Genomic DNA, 7,620 nt, shown 5'->3' with positions numbered 1-7,620 from the left:
TAATCCTTCATGATGTTCTTTATCTGTCTTACTTTAATTTTAATATTATTTTCATATCCAAAATTACTTCCAATATTCAATGTCAACTCACTTTTTTATCTTCTGCTTGCACTTTACAGACCAACACTTTGAGAACGATTGGCTTTGGTAGAATAAGAGAAGGCTTGTATGTTGTTGAAAGTACTCTCACTCACACTCCATCAACTTCACATTCCATTCATACTATTAAAACAAAATCAGCCATTACACCATCCGAGCTATGGCATTTTCGTTTGCGTCATCTTTCTGAACAACGACTTAATTATTTACATAAGCACTTTCCTTTTATTTCTATGCATTATGATAAAACTTGTGATATTTGTCATTTTTCTAAACAGAAAAAACTTTCATTTTCTCAAAGCTTTAATAAAGTTAATGCAATTTTTGATTTATTACATTTTGACATTTGGGACCCATTTCGACAAAATTCTATTCATAATCATAAATATTTCTTAACTGTCGTTGATGATTTTAGTCACTTTACATGGGTTATTTTGTTAAAATCAAAAGGAGAAGTGCAAAATCATGTAAAGAATTTTATTACTTTAGTTGAAACACATTTTAACTCTAAAGTCAAAACTGTCCGTTCCGATAATGGACCAGAATTTATTTTACATGATTTTTATGCTTCCAAGGGCATTATTCATCAACGTAGTTGTATTGAAACCCCTCAACAAAATGGACGTGTAGAACGCAAGCATCAACATATTTTAAATATAGCTCGTGCTCTTATGTTTTAATCTAATTTACCATTATCCTTTTGGTCTTATGTTGTTAAACATGTTGTTTATTTGCTTAATAGAGTTCCATCCTCTGCAATTAATTTTCAAACACCATTTGAGATTTTATTTAATCATCCACCAAATTATCATGACCTTAAAGTTTTTAGATGTGTATGTTTTGTGTCTACCCTAATGACAAATAGATCAAAATTTGATCCAAGAGCCAAAAGGGGTGTTTTCATTGGTTTTCAAAATGGTTTTAAAGGATATATCATTTATCTTTTGGATGACAAAAGGATTGAAATTTCTCGAAATGTTATATTTTATGAATTAGTATTTCCTTTGGTCCACACAAATGACCCAATTTCTCCCTCCAACCCAACAACAAATTCTGAACCGAATAATTTTTCTGTCAACACACATAACCCAAAAATACCAACCCTTCCAGTTGAACCCTCACCCATACCCATGACCCAACTCCATCTAACTCTTTATTCTCTCCAACAACCTCTCCTTCTTCCTCACTGTCGTGTCCTAACCAACTTGAATCCATGACAACCGAATCTTTTTTTAGGCCCACACCCTCCTATTCTTCTGCACTAGACACTAGTCCACCATCACCTCCTCATCCCCCGTCACCTTCCTCACCACCTGAGCGACCCCATCCTCGTCATTCTGATCGACCTCACCGACCTCCAGCATATCTCTCTGATTACTTGTGCAATTCCTCTCTCACCTCTACAAATCAATCTCCCTCAAAGTGCAAGTATCCTTTATCTTTAGTCATGTCTTTTTCTTCTCTTTCATCTTCACATAAAAAGTTTCTATTATCTCTACATTCTGATATTGAGTCAAAGTTCTTTAAAGATGCCAATCAACATCCCCATTGGCGTAGTGCTATGAAAGATGAGCTGGATGCTCTTGAGTTGAACAAAACTTGGCGACTTGTTGATTGTCCTGCAGGTGTTAAGCCGGTTGGCTGTAAATGGGTTTATCGCATCAAACGCAAGCCTGGTGATTCAGTTGATCGATATAAGGCTCGCCTTGTGGCCAAAGGATTCACCCAGACTGAAGGTGTTGATTTCTTGGAAACCTTCTCTCCTGTTGTTAAGCCTGCCACCATCAGATTAGTTTTGGCATTGGCCTCTATGAAGCATTGGCCCATACATCAGTTAGATGTCAATAATACTTTCTTACATGGGGATCTTTCTGAAGATGTTTACATGACTTTGCCACCCAGGTTCACATCTCCTCACCCAAATCAATGCTGCAAGTTACTAAAGTCATTATATGGTCTACGACAATCTAGTCGTATGTGGTATGACAAATTTTCTCATCTTTTGCTATCACATGGATATCAGCAGACTTTATCTGATTATAGTCTCTTTGTTAAATTTATTGGTGCTCAAATTTCTATACTTCTAGTCTATGTTGATGACATCGTTTCACCGGTAATTCTATTTCTGAACTTGCTTCCATTAAGTCTATTTTGCACCAACACTTTCGAATTAAAGATTTGGCCCCTTTAAAATATTTTTTGGGTATTGAAGTAGCTCAATCAGCAAAGGGAATTTGCTTATCTCAGAGAAAATATTGTCTTGATCTTTTGGAGGATTCTGGTTTATTAGGTGCTAAACCTGTTCCAATGGATAGTTCCAAGAGATTATATCAAGACAAAAGTCCCTTGCTATCTGAACCTTCTGTGTATCGCCGTTTGGTTAGGCATCTTATCTACCTTACCACTACTCGACCAGACATCATGTATGCCACTCAACAATTAAGTCAATTTATGGCAACTCCTACTGAATCTCATCTTCAAGATGCCAAGCATGTGTTACGATATCTGAAAACTAGCTCCGGCAATGGACTTTTTTTTCCAAGAGAATTAGAAATTCAGCTTCTCGGCTTCAGTGACTCTGATTGGGCCGGATATCCTGACACTCGGCGATCTTTAACAGGCTATTGTTTCTTCTTAGGTAACTCTTTAGTCTCTTGGAAGACCAAGAAACAAACCACTGTTGCCCACTCATCCACTGAAGCAGAATATCGTGCACTTGCCAACACAACTTGTGAACTTCAATGGATACTAAATCTGTTACGATTTTTACGCATCTCTCATATCCGCCCACCAGTTTTATACTGTGACAATCAAAGTGCTCTTCATATAGCTGCTAATCCAGTTTTTCATGAACGGACCAAACATTTAGAGGTCGATTGTCACCTGGTTCGACAAAAAACTCAAGCTGGAGTGATGAAACTTCTCCCCATTCCTTCTTCTGGGCAATTAGCTGACATCTTCACAAAATCTTTGTCTCCTCAACCCTTCCATCTTAATCTCAATAAGCTTGGAGTTCTCTGTATCTTTCATCCTCCAGCTTGCGGAGGCGTATTAAACCATTCTTCTACCTTAATCCATGACAACAATAAAGAAGTCTCACGGCCCACAAATTCAGCACAACAGAATTCATAAATTTAGTTTTAATTTTAGCCTTTATCATCTTATCTTATCTTTATATTACCATCTTATCTTATCTTTGCTTTTCTCTTTCGTAGACAATACTCTATATATATTTAGTTTTACTCTTACAATTCAATCAATAAAGAAATACATACCAAAGTATTCTTTATCTTTGCGTACTCTTTTTGCACTCTTTCAATTTTGTTATGTAAGATACAGGAAACCAAATTTAACCTCTTCAAATTAAATTACATGTACCCAGGTATATGCATGCTAAATCTAATTTAATAGGGTTGATTTACCTTACATTCATGCTAAATCGAATCATGTCAAGTTGATTTACCTTTATCGCTAGTAATTTGAATTTCATCAATTCAATTTACTACTTGTATGCCTAAATTGAGTTGCATCAATACGATTTATATAAAAATATGTTTTGAAATATGCATGTAACAAATTTTGATTTGGGAATTCACGTTCTAGTTTATAGAGATGTTTTATCCTTAATTTTATCCTAAAACTGGTTTATTATTAAATTATCTTTTACTTCATTCAAAAATAAGATATACAAGTTGCTGCTCCGTAGAGTCAACTGACAAATCTTTTTTTATTTTCGTCTAATTGAAAATTTGATTTTAAAATAAATATTTGTGTGTTTTTTTAATTAAAAAATGAAAATAAAGATAAAATTAGAAAGTGAAATTGAAAAAAAAAACTTTTTAAATTATTTTGGATAACCGTATAAAAACTTTAAATTAAGAAGTAATACAGTTAAAAAATTTTATTAGGGACAAATATAATTCTTCTTTTGTTTTTGTAGAGAAAAGGATAAAGAGATTCTTGACATTTTAGTCCGTAGAAATTTAAGTCTTAAATGATTTGAAAATATATTAAATTCCTGACTGTTAGAGAATCATTAGCATCAATTTAGATCAATTAGTATCGTTTATATTTATATAGCATATATGTATATTAATTGTAGGATTCTATGCCTTTATTACTTTGATTCATTTAGCACCTATAAATACCCCTTGTATATTGTACTTTTTATCACACTGAATAATACACTCTTCAGATTACTCTCTCAGTCTCTTGTTTCTAACATGGTATCAAGAGCTTAGGTTATATTTTTTTTTTTTAGCCACCTTTGGTCCGTTTGTTTTCTCTTTCGGCAGCCTTCTTTGTCCTTGATTTTTCGTTTCTTTTCGACGCTTTGGTTCGTCACCACCCACACCATCGTCTTCGTCTCGTTGTCACAAGTTCAACGAGTCCCAGAACGTCGCCGGAAGCCTCCCCACGTGCCGCCAGAAGTCGCTGCCGTCACCAGCTTCTTCTCCTCTCCAGATTCTTCTCCGACCGTTGGATTGCGCTTTTGATCAAAGGTTCCGCAGCTCCCACGTGTCGCGTCTCTGCTTGCCCACCCAGCACCGTTGGATCTTCAGCAACGATCCACCCGTCCAGAGCGCACCACGTGTCGTGGATTCAACGCCTCCAGCAACCCACGCCCGCGCCCGACCCGAACCGGCCCGCTTCGCCACCTGCGCACCGCACCCGCTGATTCAGCGCTGACTAGGCTTCTCCTCTCCACTCAGACATCGCCACGTGTCACCTTTCTTGCTGACGTGGCTGCTGACGTGGAATCCGACATGGCAGCTGACGTGTCAGACAGTGGGACCCTCCCTAAGGTTTTTTGGTGAGCTCTTTCCGATTTTGCCATCCGTTTCCTCATTTTCTGCTCCAAAATTGTAGTTTTCTCTCCTCTCTTTGATCTCTGAGACTACTATTATGGAAAAATCAGATGTTTTTGCTGCCACAGATAGACAGGGTAAATTCTGTCGAAACTGTAACCGTTCTGGGCACCTCTTCTCCGACTGTCTTTCTGTTGAATGTCGCATATGCCACCAGAAAGGTCATATTAGCTACCATTGTTCACAGCTGTTCTGCCGTTACTGCAAGCTTTTTGGACATTTAATTACTGTCTGCCCTACTCGCCCACCACGTCCTGATCCACTCAACCCGTCTCCTGTCTCTTTATCTGATGTTGCATCTCTTCTTCAGCGTCTTCTCTCCGTTTCTGGTAATACCCCTGCTGCTTTTTTGACCCCTCCAGGTAATTCTAAATGGTACTTTGACTCGGGTTGCTTTAATCACATGTCTCCGTTGCGTAATATTTTCTCGTCTCTGTCTACCACTACAAATGGACCTTCTGTCAATACTACAAATGGCTCCCTCTTGCACGCAACACACAAGGGCTCTATATCCCAGTCTACTCTTAATCTTCCTGATACTTATTACATTCCCAAATTAAACTTTAATCTTATTTCTGTTGGTCAACTTGTTGATCTGGGTTTTGAAGTCACTTTTTCCGTTTCTGGTTGTCGTGTACAGGATCCTCGGACGGGACAAATCATCGGAACTGGACGTAAGGTCGGAAGGTTGTTTGAACTCGAGAATCTTCATATTCCTCCTGTACCAAATCTCTGTGCTGCTTCTTCTCCCTCTACCCTTCACTTATGGCATCAGCGTCTTGCCCACACCTCCTTAGGAAAATTGCGTCCTCTTGTGTCTCAGAGTGTTTTAGGTCAGGTTCCAAATGAATCATTTGATTGCATTTCTTGCCAAACTGCTAAACAACCTGCTTTATCTTTTCACAATAATTCATCTCTTGCTTGCTCTCCTTTTGATCTCATTCACTCTGATGTTTGGGGCCCCGCTCCCACTGCCTCTATGGGCGGAGCTCGATACTTTGTCGTTTTCATTGATGATTATTCCCGTTTTACTTGGGTTTACTTGATGACTAATCGCCATGAGTTACCTCAGATCTATATCAACTTCGCTACTATGATTAAAACTCAGTTTTCCAAGGTCATTAAAGTTTTCCGACGTGATAATGCTATGGAATACCGTGATTCCAAACTCTTAACCTTTCTTGCAGAACAGGGTACTTTATCTGAATTTTCTTGTCCTAGTACGTCACAACAAAATGGTAGAGCTGAACGCAAACACCGTCACATTCTTGACTCCGTCCGTGCAATGCTCCTTTCTTCCTCGTGTCCTGAGCGTACTTGGGGTGAAGCTGTTCTTACTGCTGTTCATGTTATCAATAGACTCCCTTCTTCTATTCTTGGTAATGTTACGTGAAGCTGTTCTTACTGCTGTTCATGTTATCAATAGACTCCCTTCTTCTGTTCTTGGTAATGTTACTCCCTTTGAGCGTCTTTATCATACCTCCCCAGATTATAGTTCTCTTCGAGTTTTTGGTTGTGTATGTTTTGTTCTTCTTCAGCCTCATGAACATAGTAAACTTGAACCTCGGGCTCGTATATGTTGTTTTCTTGGTTATGGTACTGAACACAAGGGTTATCGTTGTTGGGATCCTCTCTCTAAATGTATTCGTATATCTCGTCATGTTGTCTTCTGGGAGCACCACATGTTTTCTCGATTCTCATCCTTTGAGTCCATTCCTACTACTCAGTCACCTTTGTTTACTAACCCCAATGTTGATCTTTTTCCTAGTGATGATTCTATAGATTCTATCTCGAGTGACCCTCCACAGCCTCCTGTTCTCCCGCCTTCCATCTTCCGATGATTCCAGACCGGACGATGATCCTGCTCCTACCGTCATGCCTCCTCCTCCCACTCGTTCTTCTAGGGTAAGGAATCCACCTCCTCATCTTCTTGATTACCATTGCTTTTCTACTATTCTTCATCAACATGAACCTAAGACATTCAGAGAGGCCTCCTCAAACCCAAATTGGCAACAAGCAATGCAAGAAGAAATACAGGCACTTGAAAAAGCACACACTTGAGATCTGGTTGATCCTTCTTCTGATCAAGAAGTTGTGGGCAGTAGATGGGTATACAAGATCAAGACTCGCTCTGATGGTTCTATTGACCGTTATAAGGCCCGCTTGGTTGCTCAAGGTTATACGCAAGAGTATGGTATTGATTATGAAGAGACTTTTGCTCCTGTCGCTCGTCCCACGTCTGTTAGAGCTCTTCTTGCCATTGCCGCGGTTAAAAAATAGTCTCTCAGTCAGATGGATGTGAAGAATGCATTTCTTAATGGGGATTTGAAGAAGAAAGTCTATATGAAACCACCTCTAGGATATCCTTGTCCTTCTAGTAAGGTTTGTCTCCTTCGCAAGGCACTCTATGGACTTAAGCAAGCTCCTCGTGAATGGTTTGACAAGTTCAGCACTACCATATGCAGTCTTGGTTTTACCTCTAGCCCTCATGAGAATGCCCTCTTCATTCGTAAAAGCGACCGTGGAGTTGTTCTTTTACTTTTGTATGTTGATGATATGATCATTACTGGAGATGATGTTGATGGTATCTCTAATCTCAAAGCCTCACTTCACCGTACCTTTGAGATGAAAGATCTTGGTTCCCTCAGCTATT

Source organism: Arachis ipaensis, chromosome B09 (genome assembly GCF_000816755.2).
Source record: "Arachis ipaensis cultivar K30076 chromosome B09, Araip1.1, whole genome shotgun sequence".
Taxonomy (NCBI): domain Eukaryota; kingdom Viridiplantae; phylum Streptophyta; class Magnoliopsida; order Fabales; family Fabaceae; genus Arachis; species Arachis ipaensis.
Note: the sequence above shows the minus strand (reverse complement) of the source record.